The sequence below is a fragment of the Lissotriton vulgaris genome, chromosome 10 (assembly GCF_964263255.1).
Source record: "Lissotriton vulgaris chromosome 10, aLisVul1.2, whole genome shotgun sequence".
NCBI lineage: Eukaryota > Metazoa > Chordata > Amphibia > Caudata > Salamandridae > Lissotriton > Lissotriton vulgaris.
In genome coordinates, this window is record NC_141698.1 from 1,127,563,909 (window position 1) to 1,127,589,882 (window position 25,974).

General features: G+C 44.5%; 1 long non-coding RNA gene across 1 annotated transcript; it reads right to left on the minus strand.

The window, feature by feature from the left end:
- Positions 1–6,990: 6,990 nt before the first annotated feature.
- Positions 6,991–14,010, minus strand: LOC147689437 (uncharacterized). The gene is made up of 2 exons (XR_015300728.1): positions 11,830–14,010; positions 6,991–11,645 (listed from the first exon to the last, which is right to left on the minus strand). It is a non-coding gene; the product is annotated as an uncharacterized LOC147689437 (long non-coding RNA).
- Between the last annotated feature and the right edge of the window lie 11,964 nt (positions 14,011–25,974).

A 25,974-nucleotide genomic window follows, 5' to 3' on the forward strand; every position in this document is an offset into this window, starting at 1 on the left:
CCTCCGCAGACAGCTCAGTGTTGCTGAGGCCGATCGGGACAGTGCATTGTAGGGTGCGGTCGGAGTGATGACATTGACCTATGTGATGTATGGCTCTGTGCTGCAAATTGTTTAATTAATGGCGAGCCAATGTGCTGCCAGTCGACTTGGGGTTGGACCGTGGTCGCTGCAGTGCTGGACTAGTACTGGGTTAAGTGGTGTCATCAGCCTCTGTTGATGCTGCGTGAGTACGGAAGCTGCAGTCGAGTTTGGGGCCTGCAGACCCTAATGATGAGCTGGTCGATGGTACCGTGCCTCACCCTCAGAGACTGCCACTGACGTTACTGTCTTGGGTAATGTAATTGCTATTATATTTCATTTATAATGCGCCATGAACATACCTGCTGAAAGATGGGTTTTACAATGTACCTAATTCACTCCACACAACCACCAATAATCAGAGGCAGCCTTTCAAACGAAAATGTGTATTCTTCAGGTGGGAGGCTAAATTGCTCTCTGATAATTTGGGAATTTGCTATCGAAAATGTTTCAGAGTGGAAAGGATTCGAATTGTGGCTGATGCTTCTGTTGCCGGGACAGAGCTATGGCTTCCTGCATAATTGTGTAATTGTTTTTGGTGCTGCGTGATTTCAAACATAACTGCTGAACTTTAAGTGTGCGTAGTCTAATTTAATTTATTATTGAAAGCTAAAATACACAATCTAAATTGCCTCCCGCATGGTTTTATTTTGTATGGGTTTGAATCTATCAGGGAGTTAAGGGAAAGTCATAAATCTTGATGGAAATTGCAGGTCGTGGAAAGCAGGGAGTCCCATTGCATTATCTTTATGGAAGACACAGTGTACCTTCTCTGAGCAGAACTGGTTTCAGATTTCATCTGGCCAGCTCTGATCTTTCTATAACACACTGCAGGTGCAGAGCAAAATGCTCCAGACAGTGCAGAGGGTGCAACAAAGAAGGTGTACTTTGACATCACCGAACTGTATTTTATGTAGATAGCTCAGCGGGTTAATGCTTTTGCCGCAGATATCCTTTAGTTACTTGTGGCTCAGCCGCACAAGCTGAGTTGAGGAAGGGTGCTGTGTTTAGACATAACTTATGGGTGTAAAAGCTCCTGCTGGAGAGTTGCTTGTCTAGTAGCAGTTTTGACTCACCAAAAAGTAGCGCAGAGGGTTACAATGCATTTTGCAAAGATCAGTTTGCACTAGTTTCAAGATCAAACGGCCACATGCATCATCCCGGCCTTTTGCGAATTCCAAATTGCGAAAAATAGGGAATCGCAATTTGGAATTCGCAAAATGGGATGCATGTATATTTTCGCAAAATATTTGCGATTCAGTAAAAATCGCAATTTTTACCGAATCGCAAATATTATGCGAATTTCAAAGTGCAAATTCGCAATTACCATTGATTCCTATGGGCCAAAAGGTCCATAGGGATCAATGGGAAGGCTTTAACAAATTGCGATTTTCTTTTTGAAAATCGCAATTTGTTAATGCATTCCAAAGGACCCCCCCCTGCACCCCAGAAATGTAATTTGAAGTGCATGTTTCACACACACGTGTCTGAAACATGAACGTTTAAAAAATGCATTTTTGAGCATTTTCAAAACTTTTCGCAAATTACCACGAGGTTCAACCTCGTGGTAATTTGCACCTCCTAATTGCTAATTCGCAATTAGAAAAAAACAATCATGCATTGCTTTTAAGGAATCGCAAATTTGCGATTCCTTAAAAGCAATCGCATTTTTGGAAATAGCTAAAAATAGCGAATTTCACAAAAATACATGATGCATCCCAAAAACGTATTTAGGAAGTGCAAACGGCCGAATTTACCGATTCACACCGTTTGCACTTTCTAAATAGGTTGATGCATGTGGGGGTTAGAGTTTCTCGTTGCTCAAATGGGTGTAATTTCTAATATTTATATGTTTCCCAATTCTTCATTGTGTGATTTTGCCCACGAGAAAGTGTCACTCATAGTTGTTGAAACATCACTCATGATTACACTGAAATTGTAAAAATGTCACACATAGCAATCTGAAGCCTTTGCAGATATGTGTGTCACCTTACATACCAACAGCCGCGGTGCGTCCATTGGGGCGCTGGGGCGTAGCCCCCCTGCCCGCAGCTCCCTCGGCGTTTGAACTTAAGTAAACTGAATCAGTTTAATTAAGTTCAAACTAGACGCAGAGGGAGAACTAATCAGCATGACGTCGGACCGCCCACGAAGGGGGTGGGCGGTCTGGCGTCATGTTGACCGACATGACGACTGTCACCAGGGATAGCACCAAAACACAAGTGCGCATGAGTGGGGACGGAGGGCGACTTTTCGCACCGTGCCCACGCATGTGCACTTGTGTTTCCCCTTGTTTGCGCATGGCCATTAGGAGCCCTTTGGGCTCCTAATGGGCGTGCCTCGGGCGAAAATTAGCCGTGCCCTTTGCCATGCCTGGCGCTGCTGGCAGCGCCAGGATAGGCTGAGAGGGGCCACTCCAGGGCCGTTCGTGAACAAGGTGCTAAGCCGCAGAGGTGGCACGGACCGGCGGGCTGAGGTAAGTTTTCCTCTTCTTTATTTAATTCAATTGAATTCCCTGCCACCTACCCCTGTGTGAACACCCCTCCTCCCCCGTGAGCCGCGACTGTACTTACACCTCCGAATCTAGCTCCTGCATGCCAACTATACACCAGGCACTGTCCTTCCTGTACAAACAGAGGCAGCGCACTTGTTTGTGAACCAGGAGGATTTGTGCACGTCATAGAGGAGTTACTGTATTTTTGGAAACAATTTCCAATGGAGTGGGCCGTTGTGGGTTTCTCTAAGTTATATTTCTCGTTAAATGAATTCACGTGTAAGGAAGATACTCCGAGAGCTCTCACCCCGGCGATAAGCTCCTGCCTTAGAAAGCCAGGCGTGGTGCTCCCCATGTACTCCCTCCCTATGGACGCGGTCACCTGGGCGCGCTGCCATTCAATACTTAATGGGGTGTCTGGTGAGGTAAGCGCAGGTGCCCTCACTTTAATTGCTGTGCCTGTCATCTAGCTAGGAGTTTGTATTGTGACTGGAAGATGCGTCGAAATCATATACGTTTATATACTACAGAGGTGCCTCATGCATCTACAGTTAAGGTTGAATCCTTGTGGTCTGAGGTCGAGAGCTGCCGACTTTGGTGCGCGAGCCTCGGGGTCCGTCCACACCCTGTGATTCTGGGCAAATAACTTCATCTGCCCGTGCCTGAATGTGTCCTTGTGTAACGTAACCGGTGCTCATGTAAAGCGCTGCAATAATTCGGGTCGAGTTTGCGCTATATAAATCTGCCCAAAAATACCTTTTCCGGAGCCAATCAGACGTTTGAATCCTTGATAACTTGACCCCACCTGACCCAGGGACATCTTAAGGATTTAGGGGCCCTGGGCCAAATATATTTTGGGGCCCCGTTCAGGATAGGTTTGAATTTAGGATGCAATTTCAGCTCATTCATGCCCTCTTTGGCTGGGTCACTGACACTGCACAGACACATGTCCAAATCCTAAATGTGTTTAAATCTAATATTCAGGGATAGTAATGTGTATTTTTCAATACTGTAATACAGCAGCAGCTCACTAATTTTACTGCAAATAATTTCAGTGAATCTCCCTTTTATCATATATGAGTTCCTGACCTGTTTTGATCTAAAAGAAACTTTTTATGGATGTTGCATGAAATATAAACACCAGTATTTCTCTTCAAAATGTCTGTAATGGGCTCTGTGGTTATACTGAATAAGCAGCTACCTATGTTATGCCATCTATTAATGTAATAACTGCACTTTAACAATTTCTTTATTAACCTTCCTGCTTTCTTAAATTTGCTTGAAAATGCATGATTTTTCTTCTTTTTTCAAAATTTTCCCTCTAATGGGGTTCGGGCTCGCTCGATAGCTACGGTGCAGTATGCAAATCAGTTTCCGCCGCACCACTTTCAAATGTCACCAGCCGCCCCTGCATACCAATCGACCCGATTCAGGCAGATTTGCTTCTGCTTAGTTCGAAGTCGATAGGGTAAAATACATTCTTTATTTTTAAACAAAAAAAATCTCCCACTTTCCTGCTGTAAAATATTGGCATGTATAAACTTGGCTACTACTGATGAAGCTAACATTGGTTTTGCCAGTGCCTGTTTCATTGCTTTAAGGTGTTCTAGCTATGGACAACACGTTTGTGCTTGGGCTGGTGCCATTCTGGTCACGAGCCTGTGCGTCATCACACAGTTATTTAACAAAACAGGCGTCACCGCTCTCAGGACGTGTACCATATCAATCCGCGCGCTGCCAACGGTCCTTCGTCCAATTGTACAACGGGGCGTGGCCGCTCTTCTACAGCAGTGTCAAATCATCGGCTTTCTTCAGGGACTATTTTCTACGGAAGGAGACATATTTTCAAATGTATATATACACTTGCGTTGCGTGAAGGGGAACTGTAAAGAAGATCCAACAGTGGGATGCAGATGGATGGGAGGAGGCCCAGCGGGAGCAGGTAGTAGTGTAGATGCAAATGGTTAAGAGAGAGGTCCAGCGGTAGCAGTTTAGTCGCGGTTGTTTGTAAGTTAGATTTGAAAAGGGCTGATTTTAAGAGTTGTCAGGCGAAGGCACGCCCTAAGGATCCCTTAACGAGATGTTTTCGGCAGTCTGTTGATTATTGTTTTTGGTAGTTGGTGTTTTATTCGGTAGTATAAACGCGGAAGAGTAAGTTCTAGGTAAGGCGCGTCTGTAACCAGGGTATGGTGAAGCTGCGCGTGTGTAGGATCCGGATGTTTAAATTAAGCTGGGAACGCACTCCAGGTTTCCTTTTCATATGGAAAAGTGTTTGTCCAGGTAGCTGTAAGAAGTCGGTATTTTGTGTGAATCTCCCGTTGTCTGTTCGGCCTTGAATGTCTCTGGTTCAGGACGTCGAGTGTTTACTGCGCGCAGGGTCCGTTAGTGTCGGCAGAAGGCGTTTAAAGCGGCTGCGGCGTCCTCCCCCGCGACCCCGAGGCGCGCGCTCGAGACTCAAAATGGCGGCCGCGTAATCCACCGCGAACCGCCGGGCGGGTTAGGCCAATTTTTTAGGCGGGGGCGTAATCGCAGCGAGTTACGAGGCCTCTACCGAGGCTGATGGCGGCTGCGTCTTTTAAGCGAGTCGGAGAGGGATTCTTTAGAAGCTTCTACGAGTAGCACAAAATGGCGGCCGTGACTCGGCAGGGAGACCCGCGCAGCACAAAATGGCGGCTTTGACTCCGCTGCACAAAATGGCGGCTTTGACACTGCGACGATGGGGAGGGCCTCAAATATCCGTTGCTTGAGTCGATAGATACAGCAGGCTACGGCCATTTCATGAGTGTTTGGTACTCGATGACGCGCTGTTTCCGCTACAGGCGTAGGCTATGTTTAAACTAGAGATGCGTGAAATGGCGGCCGTGGCCTTTCGTCCTCGATAGGGGTTTCCGGCGAACCTCGGGCGCTGTGGTCCCTGGCCTAGAGGCGGGGCACGAGGTGTTATACAAATGTCTGGAAGGGGGAGATTACCGTCTCCCCGATGCATACACGAGCTGTGGTGATGCGTGAAATGGCGGCCACCAGTGGGGATCAGGCGGCACTGGGACGGGGTGTCGGAGGGAGTGGAGTGAGCGAAGTGATGTAATTCGGAGGGTGTCGGCTGTGCAGCGTAGGGATGTCTTGGCTGATATAAGGTTTAAACGATGGCCTCTTTCGTCCAGCAATGCTCGGCTCCTGTCTCCGCAGGGAGGGGGTGGGGGCTTGAGGTCGGTGCAGACAAAATGGCGGCGCTGACTTTCCGCAGTGCGTCAGAGGCGGCCACGCCCTCCGCCGTGATGCACCCTGGGGCTTTGTCACGTAGGTCGGGTGTGGCGCAGTGACGCGCGTAGGTAGGGGTTGCTGAAAGGCTGTTGATCTTAGTCAGTTGCACTCTGGTGCTTTGTCACGAGGTCGGGTGTGGCGCAGTGACACGCGTTGGTGGGGGTAGTCAGTTGCACTCTGGGGCTTTGTCACATAGGTCGGGTGTGGCGCAGTGACGCGCGTAGGTAGGGGTTGCTGAAAGGCTGTTGATCTTAGTCAGTTACACCTCCTGGGCTGAAGTAGTGCAGGATCAGCTCGACGGACCTCATCCGGACAAGAAATCCTCGGCAGCCACAAGCGGAACCGTCAAATCTGCAGCATTGGACTCAAACATCGGAACTCACATGGACAGTTGTTATGGCCTCTCGGAATGACACGAACTGCTGTTAATGGACTCGTACCTAATGCCTTGTCTTCACAATGCCATGCGATGAACTGTGCCCTGCTGATGTCTGTGGCGAGTTGGACTTGAAAAAACACCCATGGCTGTTCCCTGATCCCACTTGACACACTATTTCTTGCAAACAATTTGGAAGCAGCTCTTGTCACGGTTTTGTTTAAATTTGATATGTACATTTTTGGGTGGGTGGTCTAAAGGTGTTACGTATAAATAATCGGTAAAAATGTTCTTCTAAGCGCAAAACTCTTGCCTCTTAGGTACTTGGATGGGTATAAACACTTTATTTCTTGCATTGCTAACAGCACTTTTTAAATCCCACATTTATACTCGTGCGCCTTGTTAAAAGCGCGGATATAAAAGGGTTGACTAATGTAAAAAAAATGTTAATTGTAGTTAAATGGTTATATAGGATCAATCAACCAAAAGTTACTGAAACATGTATGCTTTTTCTTTTTAGGATCTTTGTTGCACCATTACGATCTACCTTTTTGTGAAAACCAAGCCCGGTATAGGAACACATTGGAAGGTTGAGTAGGGGTTGTTTCACATACTTCGCTGGTAACCCAGGGGTTCACTCATCCATAGTGCTGGTGGGGATCGCGGGGTGGGGGGGGGGGTTGATAAACATGCTCTAAACAACATTTGCTGTTTACAGGGAAGCTAAACGCGGCCATGCCTGCTTTAAGAGAACTAAATCTCGATAGGCTGTAGCTGACTGGTGAAAACAAAGCCCGGTATAGGAACACATTGGAAGGTTGAGTAGGGGTTGTTTCACATACTTCGCTGGGAACCCATGATACTGCAGGGGTTCACTCATCCATAGTGCTGGTGGGGATCGCGGGGTGGGGAGGTTGATAAACCTGCTCTAAACAACGTTTGCTGTTTACAGGGAAGCTAAACGCGGCCATGCCTGCTTTAGGAGAACTAAATCTCGGTAGGCTGTAGCCGACTGGGCAGTCTGTTGGACTGAAATGCTTCTGACGACATGAATCAATCATAACTTTGCTGACCAAGAACGTCTGGACACATCTTTACAAAAGTTAAGTGGTACTATTCAGTCTCCCCACTTGAACCTTTATGCGTAACAATCTGTATTTCCAATTTATTCAAAGCTCTAGGTTATTTTTGGCATTGTTTTAGTTAAAAACCGGGTACAGACTTTTTAGAAAGGCAAGCATTTTAAACTGAAGGTATAAAATGACGCACTCTATTTAATCCATATTTTCATGGACAGGAAAAGCCGACCTGCGTGGCTTTCCGGTCATTGCAAACACAGCCCCTTTACACGCAGGACGCTGTGAAACTGGTGTTCCATGGGTGTTGACGTTCGCACGCCACACCCATGAAACGAGACACATTTCCAAATTTTCGAGCAATCTTTAATCTGGAAATACGTCTAAATGTTGTGGAATAAAAATGTGTTCACTTCTAGTTTTTTTCCTCTTTGAAAGCGTGCTGCATTCTACAGCACGCATTGAACAAGGAAAATGCCTGTATTCATTGTTTTGTGCAGTAAGGTGCCCCCTTCCTGCACTTAAACAATCTCCCCATGATGCAGGCACCCTTGCACCATGGTGCAAGTGTCCCTGCGAAGCACAGATGCGACATGTAAATATGTTGCGTCCCCGAGCATTAAGGTTAGGCACTGAGTCACTTTCGTTGTAAAATCCTCTAGGGGCAGATTTACACGCCCCTTGTGTCACTTCCCACGTTTAAAAATGACGCACAAGTATCGCAAGGAGCTTGTAAATCTGCCCCTATTTCAACCCTCTATAATTAGCCTACTAGTACGATAACCAAACCTGCACTTACATTTTGCCCCCTCGCAACTCCTGATGTAATGGTGGCTAACCGCCCCCCTTCCACATTAGAAATGCACCGACCTTTCAGACTTTTTAATATATCCATATATGTTAAAAATGAATGGATCGTATTTGCAGCAGCTTTTAACTATTTTTGTATTTTTTTGCCGTGATGTGTATGTACTTCAAATTTTTTAAAAGCTAAGAAATGTCTATTTTGCATATGTATGATTTGCACTGTTTTGATGAGGTTGCAATTTGAAATAAATAAAAAAAATGGTACTTTGAAATGCGGTTACAGAGCTTGTTTTTTGGGTGAGGGTATGCAGATAATTGATGTGGTTACCTTAATTGTATGCTGAGTAGGTGTGCAAGCAAGACTTCAAACTAGTCCTCCAGTGGTAGTAGGATTAAATAATATAACTGGCGCTGCCAGTGCTTGGTGGTTTTAACGTTTTTCTTTCTTGGTTCCAACAGCTGGCGATTTATCCTAATGCTGGACAATCAGATATGTCTGAAAAGCAGTCTGTAAAAGGTCAGGTTGAGAAAAAAAAATCTTGGATCGTCTCCCTCCTAATGCATTTCTGGTTTCATTCGTTGCATTTCTAAATCTTACTTTATGTTCTCCCTTAATGGAAGTGGCTAACCAAAGACGTTGGACACTCGCCAGTAGATCAACACTTGTATAGTGAGTGCTTTTGGCAGCTGCGGCTATTTGCACACGACGAACGAGGTAAAGATGCTGTTATCGCTCCGTTTAATTAAAATGGAGGCCGCTTTAAGCTGCGCGCTTTCAACTCTTGATCCTTTCTTTTAGGAAATAACCTCGGTGAATTATAACCAATATCAAAGGAATCGTCCTCGTGCTGTCCAAACGCGGCATGTAAAGTGAGGTTATTTCACATACTGCAAGTAGACAGGTGACAATGCCCAAACCATGTTCATGCTTCCACCGCAGGTAAAGCGCACTTGTTTTCAGCCTTTTGATCAAAAACCAAGGCGAGCCGAATGTCTACATAAGGATTTGACAGATAAGTCAATTGAATTGCCATGTGCATGGGAGACTCATTAGTTTGAATGCATTTTACATCAAATTTAAGATCGAACATTTGTATAAGATCACGTGCCCGCGATAGTGCTGGGTAGGCAAACGAAAGAACATGTGCAGCGTTGTAGGTACTGCGTTCAGTACCTTAAGTTTAACAATGGAAGGTTCACAATACTCAGTTCGGCTCCAGTGGATTCTGGTCCATGCCGGGCATGCTGACACTTGAGTCAACGTTTTTAATGGTGTTGGTGTGTCCCGTGCTGTTTATCTCTACATTTACCCATGGCGTCACACGTGCCCATATTGTAATACTTATAATTAAACAATTATGGCCTTAAAAGGACTAGTGCTATAACCATGTGGGTTATTAGGTTAGATCCCGCTATCTTTTATACAGCAAAAACGAAATGCAGGGTTTTCAAACAAGCTGGTGTTAACTTTAGTTCCTTTAGGTGCCGTAATAGGATTCTTTGCTTGTAAACATTGCCGTGGCACATAATTAGTAAATCCTAAGTGAACACACAGACTGGATTTAAAGGGGTACATAAACTCGTATGCACAATGCTCTAGTCTGAAAATGTGGAATACACTTTAAAAATTTCAACTGGCGGTTAATGTTTCTGGCGCACTTTTTTTGTAGTTAGCTAAAAACCCTCATCCACTGTAAAGTGGCATACTTAAAAGGTTTCTTGTAACTGCAACCAAACGAGCTCTTAAGGTGCTTTCAGTAGCTCCATGTTTGGGAGAGCATGGTGTGGCAGTAAGAGATTAAAATTGACGCCAAGACTAGCGTTATTCTCGTCTGTTGGGGACTGGGTTAAAACTAAAAAAAAATATTTGCTGGTTAGCTATATCCATAGGTGAGGCTACATTAGTGTCAACATGTTCTCGGATTGCCCTTCAACCCTGGGGTGGGGGCATTTATCGGGCCCGATCACTGCACAGCAACACGTGTAAATTTTCTTGGGTCTTTGATGTCCAGTAGTTGCATTGCAATTTAAGATTTTTGGTGAATACAGCACATTATAGCTCTGATTGTTTGATTTGGGCGGTGGCGCGGAAACGTCAACGAAACTAAAGTTGATTCCACATTTTCAGACCCGGATATTTTGCTAACTGTTTAAGAGCAGAAGGAGGGTTAAAGGTTTGGGCATGCATGTTACACACATTTACAAGTGCTGGTTGTGCTTACACTAATAGTTCTTCAAGGCTGAAAGTAACTCTATATGTCTTTTTTGGATTCGGCAGTGCTGTGCCCTGTGTCCGCATAATAGTTCTTCTCGTGACTTGGAGAAGTGCGCATTCAGCCAGTTTCTTGGTCTCATGAACTTGGAAACTTGTGCAAAATCGTGTACACACCAAAACACATGGATGGAATACCTGTTGCTGCAGATGGAAGCAGCTGGTGTAGGTAAGAATGCCACCTTTTACTGGTGCTGTGAACAGGTGTTTAGGCTGCTGAAGTATGCGGACTTAATAGTTACCCAAAATGACCACTTACTGTGCAGCCGTACGTGTTAGCAATGGCATACGTTTAAAATAAACACTTGCAACCTGGTGGGGTGAATGTCTGGGATTCGTTAGTCCCTACTATGAGGCGTGTTTCCTCACCTTGTACGCGGGTGGCATTGGAAATATTGCAAAATCGGTTGTGAATTGGGATCGTTTGTGGAGCAGCCATGGACCACCTTCTAGTAGCATACTACCCATATCACAAATATCTGTACAGCGCTCTTCACAGCCGCATCTTGTGACTAACTCAAAACTCATTGCATCAAATAAGGAAAAAAAACCAAGGTCATATGGGGTCAGACAATGAGATTTCGGTTGGTTCAAATTTAAAACCTTATTTCTCCTTCCGAATCTGCAGTCCAGCTACACTACCACAGAAACCATTAACGCCAAAACATGGGCTTCTGTGAAGCTTCCTTTGTAGAGTAACCTGGATAGTTTTTTATGAATAGTTTTGCATAGTGCGAACGTGACCCTTGCGGGTATCGGAATGCTTCAGAATTTTGGGTAAGAGGGGTACAGGTCTTGGAAGTCAAACATTCGCTACATAATTATGCCTGGCGTGTGACTAGGTATCAGAACTCTTCACATGAGGGTAGGGCGGATACAGTATTGGGTTGAAGAACATTCGAACATATGTATGTGTAACACATGCTAACAATGTTATTCCCAGGTATATAACCATGTCAAAAGTCAATCGACGGCGAATAGAGTGCAGTAATAAGTCTGAATGCCAAGGCCTATGGCAGGAACTTGAGCATTATGATTTTGTCACTTCCCTTTTGAAGGAATCGGTGGAGGAGATTGTATGGCGGAGGAATAGGTTCAATTCCAGCTGCTACTTAATATCTTTATTTCCTTAATGCAAATCCAAAAACCAAGAAGCGGCATTAAGACCACACATTTGTTGGTGGGGGATTTGGCTCCCATGTTGGCCTTAATTGCATTGAGTTGTGCTTGGCTTCTCCTCTACCATCCAGTTAATCCTACACAGTTAAATTGTACGTTAACCTCTGCTTCAAGAGGTGGTGCTGCCCTTGCACCTACTTTTGCTTAGTACCTTTAAAGCAGGGGTCTTCAAACCGGTCCTGAAGGGCCGGATCCATGCCAGATTTTTAAAATAACTACATGTATCTCAATGGGGATATCCAAAAAATCTGGCATGGATCCGGCCCTCCAGGACTGGTTTGGAGACCCCTGCTTTAAAGTCTGCCTCACCTGCTACACAGGGTTGTCTTTGCAAACATCCTGCTTTGCATTTTCCAAGAAACTCGCTAGTGTATTGGGAAATATCAATATGCCACTTTCCGGTGTGCCCACTTTATCCATGGATCCTCTGCCAGAGTAAATCGTTTTTCACATGCCAGGGCAAGGAAGGCCTCCCAATGATTAAAAAAGTGGCTTAACTGCCAAATTCCTTTTGGCAACCCCTTCTCGTCCAAAGATCCATCCATGCTTCTAGAGCAGAGGTCTTCAAACTGGGGGGCGGTGCAAGGCTCTGGCCAAAAGAAACATGCTTTGATTTCAGCCTAAAAGAATGAGCTGCAGTAAGCACGTCTGTAATGGGCCATCATTCACATCCTTTGTCATTTAAATCCTGGCTGGGAGAAGGTGTCAAAAGGGGGAAGGGACTTTACATTTTCTCCAAGACCCACACTGCCATTTTGAAAAACCATACGGGATACTTTGCACATTAATAAGGCCTGCCTCACCGGAATTGTATGTTTGGAAATCATAAATTTGTTTGCATTTCTAAAACAGTGACACAACTTAGCTGCAATGTTTAAAAAAGTCTAGACCTATTTAAACATTGGCAGTTGAATAAGATAATCGTGAAATATTTTGAGGGGGGGGGGGCGAATTATTTTTCTACACTGCGGGGGGGGATAAAAAAGTTTGAAGACCACTGTCCTAGAGTGTGGCATTAAATACCATAAACAATTCCGATAAATAAAAAAGGCTTGGGGAAGTTAAGATCCAAGATAAAGCACTGGAGTTGCTCACTTCCTTTCTAAAGTGTAGATATTTTCAAATCCTATAAATCGCTACCTATATATAGGTTGCTGCAGTCCTCGTCACTAAGCTCTACTTAAATGTTAATATGCGTGTTCATATACGCCCATTGGCAAATTGTAGAGGAGTTTTGGGTTGTGTATAGTTAGTCTCGCTACGTGGGTGGCATGCAGCTAGTGGTCTCCTTTGCGAATGACCCAAGCTTGGAACCTCGTCAACTAGTGCCCTGTATAGAAAAAGTGTATAATTATAAAATTAAACAGCGACAAGACCGCTAATGATTCTGGGAAACTCCATCCTTGTCTAAGGCCTGTGCTCAGTTGGCAGAGTGGTATGGGAAATCCTCCTGTCCCCAACCCGCCCATAAAGAATTTAGGCATGTGGATGGATAAAGCACTAATCTGGACCTTCAAATAAAAAAGCTTGCTGCTAAATGTTTTTTGCTTACTTAAAAACAATAGAAATATTTTAGTGTTTATCTTGGAACATCTAAGAAGAATTGTGATTTAATCCCTCTTGTCTGCTTGTAACATGGCAATTCCCTTTATTTGGGGTTACCAAAATATGTAACAAACGGGTTGTATCAAATGTGGCTGCAAGGCTACTCAACAAAATCACAACATGTTAATCAAGTGTCCTTCAAACATTCTGCCTATTTTAAGGATCCAGTTTAAACCTCTTTGCCTGGCACATAAAGCAATAAATAGCAGGGGTCCTCTTGGAATTATAGGTCTTTCATCCCCTTATGTACCTACTAGATGCTTAAGATAGGCATAGATATACAGCATATCCCTCTGTATATAAGCATTTATTTGAACTATAGATAAGTACCTATATATGTGTATTGCTTTGTATTAACATGTAGAATAATTGTTAAATACATTTTCAAGTACAACACTTCAAAACCAAAGTTTATCAAATGCATCTTTAATCTATATTAATCCAATTTGCATCTATATACCTTCCATGCGCTTGGATCTATATATTTATTACTTTCCTACAAAAAATATATGCATTACCCTATACCTCTTTCAATAGCTTTATGTATACGTACTTCCTTTATGCATCTATAAACTTAACATGTACTTACGGATCTATATATACTTTGTTCTAATTCAGCATATCCAATGCACTACCCTATACCACTCTCAATATATCTTCTACCTCTACTCTCGTTCATCCCAAACATCATACCACTACTGTGATCCCAAAATGCCCCTTTCTAGACTCTCCCCCTCCTTGCACCACCTGACACCTCTTTTACTATACTGATCCCCCAAAACCTTTCTAAACTCTTACCCTCCACAGCCCTGTTAACTTATCCCAACTCTCCAATGACCTCCCAATGTAAAAGAAAAAAAAAGTCCAAAGCCTTCCCTCTTCTATCCGTCCACTCTACTTTTCAATCGAAATAACAAACTAGCATGTCCACTTTTCAAATTTCATATTTTACTGTACTAGTACAGTAAAATGGGATAAGTAAACAGTCATCGGATATGAATCATATCTGCCCACCATCAATGCTTAATTCTCGAGGTTCTTAGGGTGCGTGCGCTTATGTATTGTAATTGCATTTATATGGGAGATAGATTCATATCTTGATTCCAAAGCTCTGGAATTGTTGGCCCCTTGGACTGAGAGTGCTGGGGGACAAACCCAGCTTTAGGAAAAAGCTCAAGGCATGACTGTGTACCCACTGTTACCCCGTAGCCCACTCATTCTTACTATCAGCACCTCCAATCAGAGCTTTACGAAATACCTGATCATGAACTTTAAGTGGCACAAATTACGTTTGTTACATGAGAACTGAAGCAACATTGTCTGCTTAGCAAAGTTGGCATCGGCGTCTCAAGGTTTAGTTAGCCGTGAATTTAGCACCTAAAATAGTATGCAAACCACCCCAAACTGAGTCTGAATAACCACCAAACCCTAAATGTATATCAGTTCAATATGGCTGCTAAACAGCCTTCTTGTAATCCAGACCTGCCTGTTATGTTTCCCCATCAAAACCACATGATTCAGCCCCCAACAAAACCACATGATTCAACCTATGAAGACGTAGACTCAGACTGACTGAAAGATTATGGAGACAGCACCCCTCTCCTAACCTGGCCCGCCCCAGACTTGCTAGATCGTTCTACAAAAAACACATCTTTAGACAAAAAACTTCCTCCTTCAGGTCACAACTAGATCGAGCTCAGAATAGGCCAAGAGAACTATTCAACATTGTGCGCAATCAAACTACTTCTGCTCTCACTGGCCTCGAAGACTAGATGTGAAGAAATAGCTCCTTTTTTCAGACATAATTAAACTAATTGAGCAATCCTTCCTCTACTGCGATCCCTACCATCAATCTGAACTTCTCTCTTAATATCCCACCCTCCATCATAACTCCCCCTACTGCCCATCATAACTCTGATCTCCCTCACCCCTCCTTGTCCCCCAATTTCCTGGACTCTAATCTTCCTAACTCTTACTAAAAATAATGCCGCTTGGCTTAACTTCCAGCCAGTCACGCAAAGAGACGTCTTTAACATCATTTCCAAACTCAAGCCTTCCTCCCACACCAAAGACCCTCTCCCCTCCAAACTTGTCCAAAACCTCAAACATATCACCCCTTCCTGGACCTCTATTATCAACAGTTCCCTTGCCACCGGCTGTGTCCCCACTTCATTGCAACTAGGCCAAATCACCCCCATTATCAAAAATCCTTTGGAAGACCCAAACTACCTCAATAACCTTCGTCCCATCTCCAACCTTCTTTCTAAAGCCCTGGAAAATGTGTTCTTCTCCAATTAGATAGACACATTGAACACTTTAACTTACTAGACCCCTGCCAATCTGGCTTTAGGAAAGGATGCAGCACTGAAACCGCCATGCTAAACATTGTTGATGACATCCACCACTCACTTGACAATGGTGAATCTAGCCTTCTGATCTTCCTTGATCTCTCTGCAGCGTTTGATACTGTTAACCACTCTGCTCTACTCAATGTTCATAGAGATCGATTCGGCCTGAATGGTACGACACACAAATGGTTCGTCTCATACCTACAACACCTTTCTCAACAAATCTAAATTGCCTATCTAACCCTACCTCCATCTCCTTAGGAGTTCCGCAAGGATCCATCCTTTCTCACTCTCTTTAACCTTTTCATGGAACCCCTCGCACTCATTCTTAAACAAGCCGGGATCAACTACCATCTCTATGCCGACGACACCCAACTCTATTATAAGATTAAAACTCATGCTGACATCCTTCACCTCAACAACACTCACCCAGGGAAAACTGAGTTGATTCTGCCCGGCAAGAGCGAAATCAGTTGGAGCCCTAACTTCTGGCCGTCGGACATGGGCCTTCCCCCTAAGAAATCTTCCACTGTAAAAAGCCTGGGGATAACCATCAACGGGGACCTCTCGCTAAAATCCCAAATTGGTACCGTGGTCTCCTCTGGATTTTTCCAACTAAGGAAAATCGCCCATTTCCTCACTCCCTCCGCCTTAATCCAGGTAGTCATGGCCCTAGTCCTCTCCCACATCGACTTCTCTAATAGCCTATACCTAGGCCTACCCGCAGGACAACTCAAAAGACTACAGTACCTGCAGAATCAGGCCGCTAGGCTGATCTGCAAAGTACCCAAATGGGAACCTATCAAACCAGGCCTGGAGAGTTTGCACTGGCTACCCGTGGCTCAAAGAGCCGAATTCAAAGCCGGGTGCATTATCTTTAAGGCTCTGCAAGGCAAGGGACCCCTATTTATCAGACAGCTGATCGGTAGATATGTCCCCTCACGGAACCTAAGATCTGCCCACAAAGACCTTTTAGAAGTTCCTCGTTTTAAGAAAAAACGACAAGGCGGCAGCAGCTTCCACTTCCTGGCAGCCACCCTATGGAACTCTTTACCACTAGCCCTCAGAGTAAAGACCTCCTTGCCTTCAGAAAGGCTTTTAAAACTCACCTCTTCATAAAAGCTTACCCGAAATAACTCTCCCGGCAGACTCACCTCTTGTTATGTTTTTTTTCTTACCAGCGCCAAGAAGCCCTCGGGCGTACGCGCGCTTTATAAATCTCTAATAACATAACATAACAAGATTCAAGCCTGGTTCCACATTAACCACCTCAAACTCGACCCTAAAAAAACTGAAATAATAATTTTTTTCCCCTAAAAACAAGCTCCCCATTCAGAATTGGATCTCTGACCTTAATGCCCTCAACTGCTCCTTATCTTTGTCCTCCTCAGTCAAATCACGGGGTATCTCACTTGACGACCTCCCAACCCTCAAGACACATCAATAATTATGCCAAAGAAGCCCTCTTCACTCTCCGCCACCTTAAGAAAATCAAGCCCTTCATCCCTATCGATGACTTCAAACTAGCAGTCCAATCCCTTGTTCTTTCTCGCATCGACTATTCACCGGAATTCCCAAGATCCACCTAGCACTGCTTAAATCTGTGCTTTACCTTGCAGCTAGGTTTACCTCAGACTGCAAGCATTTCGACCACATCTCCCCTACCCTTAAATGGCTCCCCATTGAAGGTAGATCCACTTACAAAACTGCCCGCATTACACACAATTCTCCATCAAAATACACCAACCTACCTCGCTAACAAACTCACTAAAGCCGGTTGCTCCCGTTCCTTGAGAAGCACAAACACCCTCCTTCTTATCCCCTCCCCTTTTTCTCTCCCCCCCCCCCCCTTCTAAGAAAGAAAACCACCCAGTCTCGATCCTTTTCCGGCAACGCTCCATGCATTTGGAATGCCCTTCCAACTGACCTTCGTTGCAACCCTTCCTACTCTAGCTTCAAAAAAGAACTCGAACTACATCTCCTCAATACATATCGGGGACCATAATCCATATCTGTTCTCTTCCACTGGCCACATCTGTCCGATCCTAGATGCATCCGCCCTCCCTTCTTTTCAGCCTTACTTTGCCCTTCCTCCTCGTCACTTCCACCTCCCTGTTTACCACCTTCACTCTTCCCTACAACCCCCCCTTCCCTTGTCCGCCCTCATTTCTGCCCCTCCTGCTCTCTTCCTTACTAACCCAACAGACCACCAACCTCCCTCGACAATTTTCCGGCTCTCTTTTCAATTTATGCGTTATGTTTGATTATCACATCTCCCACATTTTGGTGTGCTTATTTCCCATATTTATCATTTTGAAATATGTCAGGCGGGGACTTATATGTTTATATACATTGATGTATTGACCCATGTCTTACTGACCTCCTCTCAAAATGTAAAGCGCTCTGATACTCCTGGGTCCAGCCAGCGCTATATAAAACCTCTAAAATAAAAATACATTCAAGTACTTTAAAAATTCATTTGAGTCATGGGCCTCCACTATCAGTAAATTGAAGTAACCCCTAATAGGTGACACTTCAGGACCAACCTGTGGAGAGTACGCACGCACGCCCACCAATACTTAGGCCACGCCCCCTTTTTTACTACTCACACCCTACTTAACATGTGCCTTTTCCGGAAGCGCAGCGGACGAGCGCAGCGGGCGCGCCGAAGGCGCGCTTAAGGCAAGCTCGTCTGCGCTCGTCCGCGCCGAGGTAGCGCCATGGGCCTCCCACGCTGCCGGACTCGATCCAGCACTTCAGGAGTGTCTCCCTTCCGGGCCACCCTACTCTAGAGAGCAACTCATTCAATTGGGTCAGCTACACGCAGACAAAGGTATAATTTCTCTAGCTCTTACGTCTTACCCCCGAGCTGATGTAATATGTGACGGCTTTCTGAACTGCGGTCTACTAAACGTTAGGTCCCTGCCTAAACATTGCACGGAGATCCAGCTTTTAGTGGAATCTCATGAACTAGACATTCTGTTCATGACAGAAACCTGGACCCGGCCAGATTGCTTGGTCGATCCTGGCTTTGCTTGCCCTGACGGATTTACATTTCTCCACTCTCCTAGGCTTACTGGCATAGGCGGTGGTGTGGGAGTGATCTTTAGATCCTCCTGCAACATTAAGGTCCTTAACTTAGACCCAACCCTGGGTACTGAGATGTTGGGGCTTTCTATTTCGACTCGCCCTGGGACAATTGTCACTGGCTTAGTTTGCTATCGCCCTCCTGGTTCATTTAACCTGTTACAGCAACAAGCGTTAACTACCACCCTGACCAATATCGCCATATCCCATCAAAAGTTACTTATTATTGGGGACTTTAATCTTTGGCGTAATGGTACACTTGACTCTGCTCTTGAAAACCTTTTTCAAACCTGTGTCAGCTGTGGTCTCTCACAACTGGTGTTTACAGCCACCCACAAAGCTGGCCACCTTTTGGATATGGTCTTTGCGGGACCAGATTTGGTGGTTATGGGAGACACCCTGCCAATGGATTGGACAGACCACTCCTTAGTTAAATTCTTCCTATATAAGAAACTGGATTCACATAAGGTACCGGCCCCAACTAGAGAAATCAAATGTAGAGATTGGAAAGCGCTCTCACGACTACACTCTTCTGGCGAACTGTTCCATCTCGATTCGCTTTTTGATGTAAACAAGGGTGCGGATGAAAACTATAATTCCTTTTACACCAGTATTTCATCGGTCGTTGACTCAAGTGCTCCTCTAAAAAATCGCATCTTTAGAGGTAGAGGTTCTGCTCCTTGGTTCAACGACGATCTCAAAACAGCTAAACTGGATTGTAAACAAACAGAGGAAATGGAGACGTGATTATAATGAATCCTCAAAAGAAATATGGAAAACTAAGATCCTTGTCTATAAAAATCGTATTAAAAAATCTAAAGCGGACTACTACTCTTTGATATGTAATACCACCAATAATGCCAGGAGTATCTTTAACATCTTAAACAGCGTTACCAATCCGGATGCCTGCAAGAATGTGATTGTCCCTTCCCAAGACCTGTGTGACAATCTTGCCATATTTTTTAAAGAAAAAATCGATTTGATTCTTAAAGATTTGGACATTCCCCTTGACAGTGACGCCCCCCAGGAACCTGGTCCTGTCCCATCGGTTAACCTGGCACCCAATTCGGCTTTGGCTCTGGATAGATCTTTGCCCAAGTTCTTGCCGCTCACTTTTGAAAAATTCTCTAATATAGCGAGTGGAATTATTTCCGGCTCGCCTTTGGACCCAGTCCCCCCAAAAATCTGGAAGGAATTTGCAGACGAGCTTTTTCCTTCACTCCATCTCGTCTGCAATCAATCCCTGGTGACTGGCACCGTCCCTGCTCACTGGAAACGGGCGTTAGTCTCCCCCCTGCTAAAAAAACCTTCGTTGGATCCTGAGTGTTCAAAAAACTACCGGCCCATCTCACTGCTGCCGTTTCCCGCCAAGATTGTTGAGCGGGTGGTTAGCAATACTCTTTCCACCCACCTGGAACAACTTCTCCTTCTTGACAAAGATCAATTCGGCTTTCGGCCGGCCCATGGGACCGAGACTGCTCTCATCACCGTCATGGATGAACTTCAAAGGCGTGCAGACAGAAATCAGGCTTCTTTTTTGATCCTGCTTGATATGTCTGCCGCCTTTGACACAGTTAATCATAAGATCTTGCTGAGGCGGCTGTTTGAGGCAGGGGTGAGAGACTTGGCTCTGAACTGGTTCCATTCTTTTCTGCAGGACAGGCAGCAGGCGGTTTCAATGCCTCCTTTTCAATCTCCTTTCTCCCCGGTCCAGCATGGTGTGCCTCAGGGCTCTGCCATCAGCCCTATTCTTTTTAATGTTTACCTTAGGCCACTAGTCTCGCTTATTAAAGGATTCGGCATTCGAATTGTTAATTATGCCGATGACACGCAGATGATCCTCTCCTTGGAAGGAGAGGAGTCCATCTCTGTGGAGGTCCTTCATAACTGCTTAAGGACCACGGCAAGCTGGTTAAAGGCAAACTCGCTTCAGTTTAATGCCGGGAAAACTGAAGTGCTCTTCAGTGCTGGAACAAGGATCCCTCGACCGTTTCCCAACAATTTCTGGCCCCCGGAATCCGGCTCCATCGTTCGGCCTGCGGACTCTGTCCGCAACCTAGGAGTCATGCTGAACCACTGGCTCAGTATGGACACTCACGTACAGAAAACATCGGCCGGCTGTTTTGCCATCCTTCGCTCACTCAGGAAGGTTCTGCCCCTCTTACCCCCCCAGGCCCGTGCACAAGTGGTTAGATGTACCATCCTGAGCAGGTTGGACTACTGTAACGCCCTCCTGCTCGGGTCCCCTGAGTATCTACTGGACAGACTCCAAAGGGTCCAATCTGCGGCGGCGAAATTGGCGTTGGGACTGCCTAGGAGATCTCATGGACCTTTCGCCCTGGCAAAATTACATTGGCTTCGCTTAGACAGAGGATTCAATTTAAAGCCCTCTGTATAGTGTTCAGGGCTCTCCACGGATGCGGTCCAGCCCCTTTAAGGTCCAAGTTTGTCTGGTACACTCCCTCCAGACACCTTCGTTCATCGGATGCTAAACTGGTAGTCATTCCTAGATTTAGGAAGGTCAGAGCTGGTGGTAGATCCTTTCAGGTGACTGCCGCCAGACTCTGGAACACTCTCCCCCTCGAGATTAGGGCCACTAATGAACTTTTGCAGTTTAGGAAAAAGGTAAAAACCTGGCTTTTCCCTGGCTAACCTCTCTTCACTGGTTTGCTCTACTGCTTCTGTCTCTATCTGGGTTTGGATTCTACTAGCGCCAGGATGCCTGTAATGGTGACAGTCGCGCTTTACAAGTTCTTAAAATAAATAAATAAAGTACCTCCAAAGGTGACTAGGTTGTGAGGGGGAAAAGGAATTAACGTTTTAGCCAGACTTCAGCCAGCAACTGCCTGCACCCAATTTGGTATAACTTCACGCTGAGAGAAAACATTGACTTCGTGAAAATTAAGGTAAACTTATTTTACTGCATTGACCCCCAATGCATGGGCATGGCGAGCATCTGAAAAACCTTAGAACTAGTTAAGTGAGTGGTAAAGTTGATGTTCAAGGTAGCCATCTTAAAGCAAACTATTTCCTCTGTTACATCATTTGCAGAAGACTTTAAAGAATCATCCATTCAAAAATGATGCCCAGCTTGTACCTGGCACTCATGCAAGGGTATCTGAAGGGGATGTCGCCCTGTAGTATATCAAGGGCAGTACCGTGTTAGCGCCTATTTCATTTGCTAGATGATTAGGTGGAATTTACTGGAAATGTATTATGGGGGTAGCCTCGGAACCACACAGATCTTGCCCAACAAGGCCTTCTTTATGTGCTTTAGCCCTCAACAGAACCCCCAACTCTACAGGAAGTAGCATTTTTGCATGGGTTGCTCGGGCAGCTTTATATGCATCTTTATGCGTCTACAGGTAGCTCCACGGTACAGCATTGGTTAGTAGTGACACGGCAATTAAAAGGAATTTTAAAACAATGTACGTGTTGGTGGTAGTTAAGACTAAAGTCAAAAGGCTACAACCTAGTTTGATGCCTTTCAGAAATGAAATGCAGTAAAGCGAATATAACGCTGAAATCCTTGGGTCTGAAGTGACAGGCAAATAGTCCGAGATAATTACACAGAAATATCTGTGGAGGGATCCCTTTCCGGGCGTAATCCCTCACCCACCATTGGTGGCATGGTTCATCTGGGATTCTCTTCTTGGTGGGAAGGCCTACTCCCACCAAGGGCTGCAACCCCCTCACTGAGAGGTATTTTAAATCCACCAGATAAAAGCTGAAAAATACTGTGGGAAGACAAACTACGTGCTTTATTAGTGTGTTCACACTGTCCGGATTTAAAACAGCGCACCTGCAGTATGGATTTAAACTGCATGTGTCAGACTACAAAAAGTCAACATGTTTCAGCTGTGATTACCCACTTGGTGTCAGGGCTTACCTCAGGACCTGGATAGATGGTGCTACGTACAAACAAAGGAATAGTGAACAAATAGTTAACACAAATTATACTGAAATACAAAACCAATTGTACTAATCTACACAAGAACTGGACTAAGTGCTACTACTATGTCCGTGGACTTCATAGCTCACTCAGAGGCACTGATGTTAGGTGTCCCATTGTTTATCAAATGTACAGAAAAGTGTGGTATCTGGGAATAAAACCAGTCTATGGAGTACTGCAGACATCTACTGTGTGTATCCAACTAATAACATTCAAATGTATGTAATATTGCTACCGAGACCCCAATAGAAAGATTTGGAAAAGGGCTCTGATTTTATCCATACCCAATTTAAAATTATTCGCCTGTGTAAATATGTCAATGCATCCCATGATGGCGACGTAAATCACTTTATATTCTTCCTGTGGGTATGAAAACACTTGTACATCACTGTCCCCGCCCCCCTGGAAATTATTTTAAAAGCTGGAGATTAAACGCATTTCAGTCACTTCACATGCTGTACTAAGCCTAATTCAATAAACAGAAAGAATGTCACTAGTCAAAAACTCTTTTGTACCAAAGGCACATGACCGTAAAGAGAAGCAAAGTAACCATTGCTGTTAGTGCATTTGAAAATGTCTTTCTTGGAATCGCACCGCTTGATTAGTGCTGCGTGGCGAGATAAATAGTAAATTGATACTTGTATAGCGCACTACTCACCCGCAAGGGTCTCAAGCGCTTGTACGAATACCGCTGTGGAACCCATCCTGGCTTTCCCTGTGAGGCGTCCACTCCTGGGCACCCCCAAGGTGGAGGCCAGGCATCCTTAGCGTTGTGGGGGCCGTTGTGGAGATTAAGCAAGCTATTGCCCAGAGTTGCAGAGTGGGACTCTATGATTGGAATAGGTACAGAGGCGAGAATTATCAGGTCCGTGGAATTTTGAGCCCAAGACCCACTGAGGCGGGGAATTGAACCCTGGTCCCGGGCTAGACCTCAGGGTCTGCCGCTCTAATCATTGAGCCACACTTCTCAATGGCCCAGTCGGACATATAGTGCAAGTCTATTTTCAACTAATTAATGTTAATGAATTCTGCAGATGATGGATTGTTTCAAAATTGGCTGGAATTGTGTAGGATTAATTTCTCTTTAGCGAAATAGTGTGCCTTTTTGAGCCAACCAAGATTATAAACTATTGAACATTTGTGATGTTGGGGGGGATTTGCCCTTGCGTACTATGGGGATGGGCGGCCAAAACTTTCTCTTGTTGAGACATTTTTCAGAGCAGGCATTGGAGCTCCAAACAAGACCACGAAGAAGCTAATGAAATTGAATTTTGCAACCAGATAACATGATGCAAGCAGAATGGAATTCTGGATCAACGTGAGACCAAATCAAATATCCCACAGTTCCAAAAATGCAGTGTTTAAAGTATGCAGCGAACAGTGGCGTGACTGTATAAGCTGTATGAGAAAATGTTCACTAAAGAAAGGCGTGTGCTTGGTCACGATCACACAAGTAGGATTAATCAAAATGAAAATAACGAGTGCATCAAATCTACATTCTTAAAGCATTGAGTTAAATTCACTTCACCATCAGTCGTTTGAATGGATACGTGGAAAAAAGTGGTTGAGAGTTACTACTGTGAATGGATTAGAGTCTTTGTGCAACTCTTTGCTTCCGACAGGATTGGATTCTACAAAGCACACTACACGATTACAGCTCTTGGATATGAAAGCAGCACTCTTAGGAGATGAGGTAAATGTTAATAGAAGGTAATCCGAATTCAAAACTGCTGATTTTTGTCCTTCAAATGTGTCAAGCACGAGCTATATTATCGGACGGTTTGCGTAATTTGCATGTAGCAAGTGTAATAATTCTCTGAATGATGGATAGCCTAAAGATACAAGTGAATCAAGTGCACTTTGAATTAAATTGCAACAATGTCTGCCAATTTGTGTTTGCAAAATTGAGTAGTCGTGCAAAAGAATGCAAAATGTAATTTTGAGTGGCTTTATTGTGTGGCTTGCTTTCTATCACCTTTCTAATACAGTTATGGGTAGTAGAGTGGATTGGTTGGGTCACAAAATGCATGTGGTGGTTAAATGTGCTTTTGCATTGTATGTTGTGTGTGCTTTTTTTTCTATTCTGAACAGGCTACATGAAAAGGACCACCTTTTGAATGCCTCATAATGGTGTGCCACAATCATACTCTGGAATAAATTATTCTCTGCTTATATGAGTTGCATCCATGCAATTACGATCTGTAGTGCAGAGACGACCATATTGAATGGGCTACTTGTCACACATCTATATAACCAGAGTTAATGGCATTGATCTAAAGAGCTTTGAGTGGTGGCAGGGAGTCTGCTTGCGACACATGTCCAGATAAGCACCTAATTTTTGGGATAGGGTTACAATTGCCAGCCTGTCTGCTTGGATGATAGTGTAAAGCTCAGCCGGTCTGCTTTGGAAAATAGTGTGAAGCTGGAACTTTGTTGTGAAGGTTTCTCCCTGGGGATAGGTTTGAGCTTGGGGAGAGGTGCGGGGATCACAACCTGTCAAGTCTTTTGTGTTCACAGCCTCGTGGTATTGTGTTAACTTCACCAGTTAACCTATCGAGGCGTTAGAAGCACATATATTGATGCGTGAAGTAGGTACATTTTTTACATTTGCCTCCTAATGAAGGCATGAGGTTCTAGAGTCTTTTGTTTACCTAGTAAGATTTGCATTTAGAGTTTTCTCTGAGATTGCTTAATGAAGTGACAGTTGACATGTATGTCTGGCTTCTGTCTTGCATCTTGGTGCTTTTTTTACGTTTGCATTTTGTCTTTGGTCGTTTTTCCCTTTACTTCAATAGGAATAAGCAAGAACAATTAAGGCAGATAAGGAGAGTAGAGCAAGACTTGTCTTTCACAGGTCGATTTAATAGCTTTCAATGGAGATGAAAATAATGCTTACAACGTGGAAAGAAAGCACCAGTCTATCCGTGAAATCGCAGTAGTGCGAGTACGTGGCAGATAAGTGCTCTGATCGCTGTGTCTTTTAGGGGGATCTTGTATTTAATTAGTAACAAGGCCAAAGCGTGCAAGAATGATCCCGGCTAGAGTTGGAGGAGTTGTCTTATTTTTCTACCCCTAGCAGGAACTTGAAAAAGTGGTATCCTCTATAAAGCAGCAGCCCAAATAAGGAGACTTCTGAAGGAACAAGCAGGTGTAGTTCAGGTCTGTTGTATTTTCAACTATTTCATTTTCGTGAAGTCTGGAGATGATGGATTGTTTCAGAATTGTCTTGAATTGTTAAGGATGCTTTTCTCTTTAGCGAAATAGTGTGCCTTTTTGAGCCAACCAAGATAATAAACACTTGAACATTTGTGATGTTAAGGAGGGATGCCCTTGCGTACTATGGGGGATGGGCGGCCAAAACTTTCTCTTGTTGTGACATTTTTCAGAGCAGGCATTGAAGCTCCAAACAAGACCTCAAAGAGGCTAATGGTACAGAATT